Source organism: Myotis daubentonii, chromosome 8 (genome assembly GCF_963259705.1).
Source record: "Myotis daubentonii chromosome 8, mMyoDau2.1, whole genome shotgun sequence".
NCBI lineage: Eukaryota > Metazoa > Chordata > Mammalia > Chiroptera > Vespertilionidae > Myotis > Myotis daubentonii.
The window spans coordinates 30,391,259-30,400,144 of NC_081847.1; positions in this window are offsets into that span (position 1 = coordinate 30,391,259).

An 8,886-nucleotide genomic window follows, 5' to 3' on the forward strand; every position below is an offset into this window, starting at 1 on the left:
CAGGACGATGACAGACTTAACATCTGCTTAAGAAATGATGCTGTAGCGTTTGCCCCACTTTCTTTCTCAGGGAGAAATTAGTCCAGACTGATTTACTTTTCTCAGTACACCCGAAATGCAAAATCTTCACCCAGCTACACTGAAATATCAGGGTCTCACTCAGACTGGCACAAGGCAGACATGCTAATTCACCTAAAATGCACATCTTCAGGATGTGGGTGCGGGGAGGAAAGCGGAGTACAGGGAGAAAACCCACAAAGACATGGAGAGAATGTGCACACCCTATGCAGACAGTGGCCCTGGCCAGGAACCGATTTTTTTTCTCAATAGTATTACCATCTATAATCCTTAAGTTTGCTAATCAGCTGACCGTAAAACAAGATGAGTATTCTTTGTTAAGCAACAAAGATGTATTTCTCACAGTTCTGGAGGCAGAAAGGCCAAGACCAAGGCGCCAGCAGAGTCAGTGTCTGGTGCGGGCCCACTTGTGCTTGCAGACAGCTGCCTTCTGGCTGCCTCCTCACGTTGCTGAGAGAGAGGGAGGGAGCAAGCTCTTCCATGTCTCTTCTTCCAGGAGCACTATCGCCCCTTGAGGGCTCTACTTCATGCACTAATTCCCTCCCAAAGGCCCCATCTCCATATACTCTCACATTGGGGATTAGGGTTTTAACATATAAAGTTGAGAGTAACCAGTCAGTCCTGAGCAGAAGGTAAGCCAAAAGCTAATTTTTAAAATGGCTAACAATAAAGGGAAAGAGAGAACTTGGAAGATGGAATTTTGCAATCATGTGTTTTATATCATTTTTTAAAATAAGTTATGCAAAAAGGAATCAAAGCATCTCTAAAAGTAAAAGAAGTAAGCTAAGCCCTGGCCAGTGGGGCTCGTTTGGTTGGAGCATCATCCTGTATACCAGAAGATGGCGGGTTCCATTTCCTGTCAGGACACATACCTAGGTTGTGGAATCAATCCACTGTCCAGGTGTGATCGGGAGGCAACCGATCAATGTATCTCTTACATCAATATTTTTTCTCTCTCTCTCTCTCTATCTCAATCTCTATCTCCCATCTCTCTTCCTCTCCACCTTCCTCCTTCTCTAAAATCAATTTTTTAAAAGAAATTGTTTTTTAAACGTCATAATAATAGGCTGAAACAAATGAGCCAATTGTATATAAAGTTGGTGGAGTAATCATACTGAGAATAATTATTCCAAATGACTTAGAAACAATATTTTGACTAAACATCGCTAGTGAGTTACATTCTGAGGACCAAATGAACCACAAAGAAATCTTAAACTGTACCTAGTAGTCTTATTGTTGGCAATACAGTTAGTGTATTTCTTGTATTGTGGCTGTAACAAATAATCATAAATTTAGTGGTTTAAAACAACACAAATTTATAATTTTATCCTTCTACAGGTCAGAAGTCTGAGATGGTCTCACTGGGCTGAAATCGAAGCGTCAGCAGAGTGTGTTCACTGCTAAAGACTCTAGGAGAGATGTCTTCTTGCCTTTTCCAGCTTCTGGAGGCTGCCCATAGTCCCTGGCTTGTGGGCCCCTTCCACCTTCAAAACCAGCCAAGGCCACTCGAATCTTTCCACCATCATCCTGGTTCTAACGCTTCCGCATTCCTTGTCCACATTTAAGAACCCTGTGATGACACTGGACCTGCTTGGGTAATGGAGGACACTCTCCTTGCCCAGGACTAGGCAACTGAGAAGGTCCAGATGCCCAGTGGGAGTCTCCAACGGGACAGGAATAGAGCAATTCTGTTTCTTGATCTACATGATGGTTGCACGGGTGAGCTTAGTTTATGAAAATTCAGGAAGCTATTAACCTATGACCTGTGCATTTTTCTCTGTATACATTATACTTTAATAAAAAGTTTACTTGAAAACATTCCATTGTGTGGAATATTTGCAATTAAACACAGACACCTTTCTGTGGCCCCCAGCTCCCTCTCTAGCTGCAATTCGTGCCCTCGATCCTCATTCTCTATGCTCTAAGCTCACTAGCCTCCATTTCGTGCCAGGAATGGCAAGATTTTCCTGGCCTGAGACTTTTCTACACGCTTTTCTTCTGCCTGAGGTGAGTTTGGATCCTCATGGATCTGGTACTTCTAAAAATGTAGTCTTGGTTGAAATGGCACCCTCTCAGAGAGGCCTGGCCTCACCATTCTACCTAAGTTGCCCCATCCCCTCCGTGATCCTGTGCGTTCTTCATTTCACTAGACTCATTGCACTTTTGTTTTTTGGTGCTTTTTTAAAATAAAATTTTTAAAAATATATTTTATTGATTTTTTTACAGAGAGGAAGGGAGAGGGATAGTTAGAAACATCAATGAAGAGAAACGTTGATCAGCTGCCTCCTGCACACCTCCTACTGGGGATGTGCCCGTAACCAAGGTACATGCCCTTGACTGGAATCGAACCCGGGACCCTTCAGTCCGCAGGCCAACGCTCTATCCACTGAGCCAAACCAGTTATGCCTGCACTTTTGTTTTTGTCAGCTATCTCCCATGATAGACTATAAGATCTATTAAAGTCAAGGCCATATCTTACTCAACATTTTATCCACAGTGACCAATACAGTGATTGATAAATAATGTACATGTATAATACATATTTGTGGTGTGAAAAAATGAAGAAATGAAAGGCAATGCTCAACCCAAGAGTGAAGCATTGTGGCCAAACAGTAAGTGAGGTTTTGTTGGCAGAATCTTGTGGTTCCCCAAGCAATCATCCTAGATAAGCAATAACTGGAGACTGGATTATAGTTACTCCAGCCAAACTTTTAAGCAGAAGAAAATGCATTCAACAGAACAATGAAAGGAACAATGGTCCTATCATACTTGCCATCTCCTCACCCCTACCAGCCTGGGAGATTGGTGGCATCCAGCATCTTGATTCCTAATACAATGGCACAGGAGTAGTTCTGGGCTGTCAGAGGATGCAACTGTCAAAGCATCTTTGTGTGCAGGTGTGACGGCGCTTTTCTCACACAGCAGGGAGAGACTGCAGGCTGTAATTTCCCCCTAGCCACTATTATCAAAGCCACATCACTTTCTCCCAACCTTAGAATATATCTAAAAGTCCACCCCCCACCCCCCGCCAAAAGGTGCCAGGTACAGCTGAGGAAGCTCTCTTAATGCCAAAAAAGATGTTAAGAAAGTAGGAAGTGCCCTAGCCGGTTTGGCTTAGTGGATAGAGCGTCGGCCTGTGGGCTGAAGGGTCCCAGGTTTGATTCCAGTCAAGGGCACATGCCCAGGTTGTAGGCTCGATCTCCAGTAGGGAGCGTGCAGGAGGCAGCCCATCAATGATTCTCTCTCATCATTGATGTTTCTGTCTCTCTCTCCCTCTCCCTTCCTCTCTGAAATCAATAAAAATGTATACATTTTTTTAAGTAGGAAGAGATGGGGCCAACTTCACTAAATCAGCCCTTCTTGGTACCCTACTTTCAGAAAGAGGCTGCTGGCCAACCTCCCTCCTCCCCTGCCCACAGCCCAACCCCTGAGTACTCTCTACCACAGTCTGGTCTTCACTCTGCCTATCACTTGACCCTCACTCTTCCCACAGCCTGATCCCTCAGCCTGGCCTCAGATGGATGCCCTAATCCCAGGCACAAACAGTCTTGTCCTTTAACGTACATATTCTTTCCTTACCCAGACTGTGAACTTCCTGGGGCAAGAAACCAATCAATCCTCAGAGACTGAATATACAAATATATAATGGCCAGACCATATATGACAATAGAACTATGTCCCACAGTCTGTAGCTACCAGCCCAGGAAACCAAAATGCCTACAGCAATCAGCCCAGAACAGCCAGGAATTAGTAAACGACTTCCATTTTCTTTAGTTTTTGTACCTGCTTCCAACTCAGGGCCAGTCAGAGAAAGGCAAATATGCACCCCAAACCCCAGCCCCGCCTCATCCCCCTTATCCTTCCAACTGCTCCCCCTCCATATCCCTCTTAACTCTGCCCTCCTCTTTTCCTGTCCAGCCCCTACTCTTTCCCAACAACTCCTAAGATCCTGAAATGCCAGTTGCCTCTAAAGATACATCCCTTCCATGAACCAGTTAGGTAGGATATTGTATACTTTAAACCTTGGGATGGAGCTGAATTAGAAACTATAGTTAAGGATTTCCCTAAACCCAGACAAGACCAGCAACTATTCATAGAAGAATTTAGAATTCTTTTGACTACATATGAACGAGGGTCACCTGATCTATATCAATTTTACATGAACTGACATAAATTCCTGTTTCCACAATAAACCTGAAGGTCAAAAACAGGCCCAGAAGTAGGGCAAATCCTCCTAAAAGCCATATCCAAGTGGATGACAAGAAAGGGATGACTCACAAACTCAGGAGTAGGTTTAGACTGAAAAACATAAAAATGACTGAAGAGGCTGCATCTGCCCAGAAAGAAGTTGCTGCCACATTTGCAGCAGAGTTGAAGAAGTTGCTTGAAGTTCGGTACTATCCACAATTTCAGGCATCCACTGGGGGGCTTGGGACATATCCTCTGTGGATAAGGGGCAGGGGGACTACTGTAATTCAACTATATGCCAGAAGAATTATCTCTTGAGGTTCCAAAGGACTTTTCTATCACAATGAGGTTGTGTCTGCTGTGATATCCCCGTACCTTCTCCATTATATTTGATGCATACACCAGGAAAAGGCCTTGACACGGTTTGTGACACTCAAAAGGAAATGCTTTGGCAGATCATTGTAGCAAACAAGGTGTATTCGTTTCCTGTTGGTGCTGTAACAAAATAACACAAGCTAGTGGCTTAAAACAAAAGAAATTTATTCTCTCACAGTTCTGGGACCAGAAGTCCAAAATTCAAGGTGTCAGCAAGGCTGCGTTCCTGCCAAAGGCTCTAGGGGAGAATGTATTCCTTGCCTCTTCCAGCTTCTGGTGGCTGCCGGCAATCCTTGGCCTTCTTTGGTTTGTAGTCACATTACTTCCATCCCTGCCTCCGCCTTCACATCACTTTCTCCTCTGGGTCTGGATCTCATCTGCTCCTGGCTCACTCAGGTAAGGATACTTGTCAATGAACTCAGGGTCCACCTGGATAATCCAGGATGCTCTTCTCATCTCTAGATCCTCAATTTAATTGCATCTGCAGAGACGCTTTTCCTAAATAATGTAACATTCACAGGTTCCAGGGATTAGCACATGGACATATGTCTGGGTGGTGGTGAGGCCACCATTCAACCCACTATACAAGGTTATGATCCTAACTAAACCACCAAAGAACAGATCTCTGGAGGGATTAAAAGAAGCCAATATAAAATACCAACATTTAGCCTCTGGTTTTCAAAATAGAAAATGGAAAAAAAAATATGGTTGTGACCTTTACTCACATAATCTATCACTCTCAAGGTGGCCAGTTGGTAGAACCAGATGTTTTCAAAGGATATTAAGTGGGTGAGTCATTAATCCTCCTCCACTATGGATGTATAGGCCAGAGCAGCCTTATTCCCAGATCAGAGCATGCACAGGGTCCATGCACGACTACCTTCCTTCAAAGGCCTGAGGCCCTAGCCAGGGGTCCTCAAACTTTTTAAACAGGGGGCCAGTTCACTGTCCCTCAGACCGTTGGAGGGCCGGACTATAGTTTTAAAAAAAACTATGAACAAATTCCTATGCACACTGCACATATCTTATTTTGAAGTAAAAAAACAAAACGGGAACAAATACAATATTTGTATTTGCATGTGGCCCGCGGGCCGTAGTTTGAGGACCCCTGCCCTAGACAATAACCCAAGCCAAGCACTACAAGCACAGGTTAGGCACGTTCTATTCCCTCTTTGGGAGCAGGGGCATGTAGCACTCTAATCCTGATCCCGATTGGTGCCCCTCAGAAGCACTCCTCCTAGGAGAAAGGTGCCCATTCATGCCCTAGAGCAGCCGTGGGCAAACTACAGCCCCCGGGGCTGAATCCGGCCCGTTTGAAATGAATAAAACTAAAAAAAAAAAAGACCGTACCCTTTTATGTAATGATGTTTACTTTGAATTTATATTAGTTCACACAAACACTCCATCCATGCTTTTGTTCCAGCCCTCCGGTCCAGTTTAAGAGCCCATTGTGGCCCTCGAGTCAAAAAGTGTGCCCACCCTTGCCCTAGAGTCATGCCCTAGACAGACCAAGTTCCCTAGAATGTACGAAAGCTATCCCAGTCATTTCTTGCAAAAAGGCTGACACTCTGGGACAGAGACATATAGTCTAACCCTCAGTGACACTCAGATACACAGTCCTTCATACTTTCATTCATTTGCTGATTCATACTTTCATTCACTGACTCAACAAACATTCATTGAGCAACTTCAAGAGGCCAGCACTGCACTAGCGACTGAGCACAAAAAGGCAAAATGCCACCATCACTGGAAAGCCCAAGAAGGTCACTATCTCCAGGTATCACAGGAAACACTGGAATTACTAAATACCGCTCTACCGAGGAATAAATCAAAGATAAGGGGACCCAGACTAGGAGGTAAATGGGATTTCTGCAGACACTTAATGGTCATGTGGGACCAAGTTATCACCATTTTACAAATGGAGGTTTAGAAAGATTAAGTGATGAACTCACGAGAAGAGAGAGAGAGGGAGAACTGGCAGGATCTCAAGAATAAGGCATAGCGAACACTGAAGTGGGGAGGCCAGCCTCACCTAATTTTTTTTTCCTGGGACACTTGGGATTTTTTGCTTCCTCCATCTTTCCATTCCTCCAGGGAATTATTCAAAAGAAATCCTCTTTTCTTCACTTTCTTCTCCAGAGATTGAATCTTGGCCCAGGAGAAAGGAAATGGAAAATGGCTCCGGGCCATCTCATTTGTGAGCTGGAGGGCGGAGATCCCAGCAGGAGCTGTCTCAGCCTCCCTAATTGGGTTTGGAGTCATGCAACCCTGCCTGGCCTAGCAACTTGATTATAGGCCACTTCCTCTGCGTTGACTGACTTATTTTAATTCTGTGTTAGGAAATCTCCCTCATTTGCATTTGCTGCTCCATTTGGGGGTCAGAGAATTTGTCAGGTTAGCAAAGTTTATCCCTGGAACTCTCTCATCTTTCTTTTCATTACCACAAAATATCCCTATGGAACATCTTCCCCACTCGTCCCAGCTCCCCATCTTACAATAATCAGATCTCATGGGGCGGGAAGAGATATCAACCTTGTATGTCACCTCTACTAGGAGGTCAAAGAATTTGTGATGCAATGAAAAACGCTGGTTCTTGGAGTTAAATAACCCAAATTATAAAGGTGGAATTTCAAGCACTAATAAAGAGATTCCCATTGTCACTAGATGGATTCTACCAGAGAGGGACTGCTTACTCTCCATGAAGGTTAGAGCAATGCTAGCTGAAACTCCACTGCCCACCTCAACTCTCCTTTTGCATTCCCAGAGCTGAGTGCATTGAATTGTCATTGTCACCAGCTCATTCCCAAATGCCATTCCCGTTCTGACCCTTTTTTAATAAGCCATGTTAGAAATATGCATGTTGGGCCGGGTCTGCTGGATAGAGTATAAACTGGGACGTCAGAGCAGCCAATCTATGTGCTCTTTTCATAATCTATCCATCAGGCATCACCTAACTAATGTTCAGGTTGAGTCTTCCTGCAACTCTTCCTGTCCTGCAGCCTGGACAGGCTGGATCGCCATCAAATAAATCTATTCCCCTTTTCTCTGGGCACTTGGCTGAACCACGTTTCCCCCTTGCATCTAAGTGGAGGCATGGCCTTGGACACAGGTGGTGTGCTTGCCTCCTAAACGTCTATGTAACCATCCACATTCCCCATTGGTTCTTGGGGCCTTTGAATACAGACCATCTAGAGGAGGACTCCAGGCCCTTGGAGAATTCCCAGGCTCTAGGCAACAGTGAAGCCACACATTAGAAGGAGCGTGGATCCCTGAGTTGCCCTTGCCCCCTGGAACTCTGTCCACCAGAGCTGCCGGAGTAAATGAGAAATAAAGTTTTTAACTCACCGTAACTAATCTCTGCCCCACTCTGAGTTTTCCACCCTAGTGGCTCTTCCAAATGTATCCAATATCCTGCTTCCCAGCTTATTTCCTCTCCTTGAAGAAAAAAAAAGAAAAAGAAAAAAGAATATCTCTTAGGAGCAAACACAGTTGCAAGCAGTCACCCCAAAGTTCTCCCGAGCAGTGGGCTGCTTGCCAGACTCTGAGTAGGAATATCATTCCATTGGACCCATCCCGTCTCTACCATGATGGGAAATATAGTCACTAACTTCCGACTCCATTAATTTTAGGCAAAAATTAGCATAAATAATCAAATCATAAACTGGCCTCAAGTCCCCTGCAGCCTCGCTGATGGTGCTGGGAGGATGGATTGCAAAGTTTCTCCTTCCTGCAGAAACAACGTGCTTTCCCCACATACGCCCTAACCCTGAGTTCCTCACTCTGGAACTTCACAGGTGGCCTGTTCTGAGCACCACTCTGCTGTCCTGGGAGAGGGTAGCACTGAGCCCTCACCCCTTCACCCAGCCCTGACCACAGTGTGTATCTGGTGTAAATGGCACAATTAGGGGGATCAGGAAGGCTTAGGTTGTGGGTTAGGTTGTAGCCAGGGGTAAGTCAGACCACAGGAAGCTTAAAAGTCAGACGAGGGCGACAGAACCCTTTGCACCTGAAGATTGGGATGGAAGTCCATGTTCTTCATAGGCACTGACCCCAGGAAGTGGCAGCTTTAGCCATGCTTGCCAGTGACATGCATAATTTTGTACCCTTTCAGGCTCGGCTGCTATTCAGAGGTGAGGAGGTACTGGAAGAGTTTGGATTTGTGTTTTCTTTGAAGATTTAATTGAAGATCATCTCCAGGACCCGGATATGCAACCCAGAGGAAACTGTTGTCCCTGCTGTTTCAAT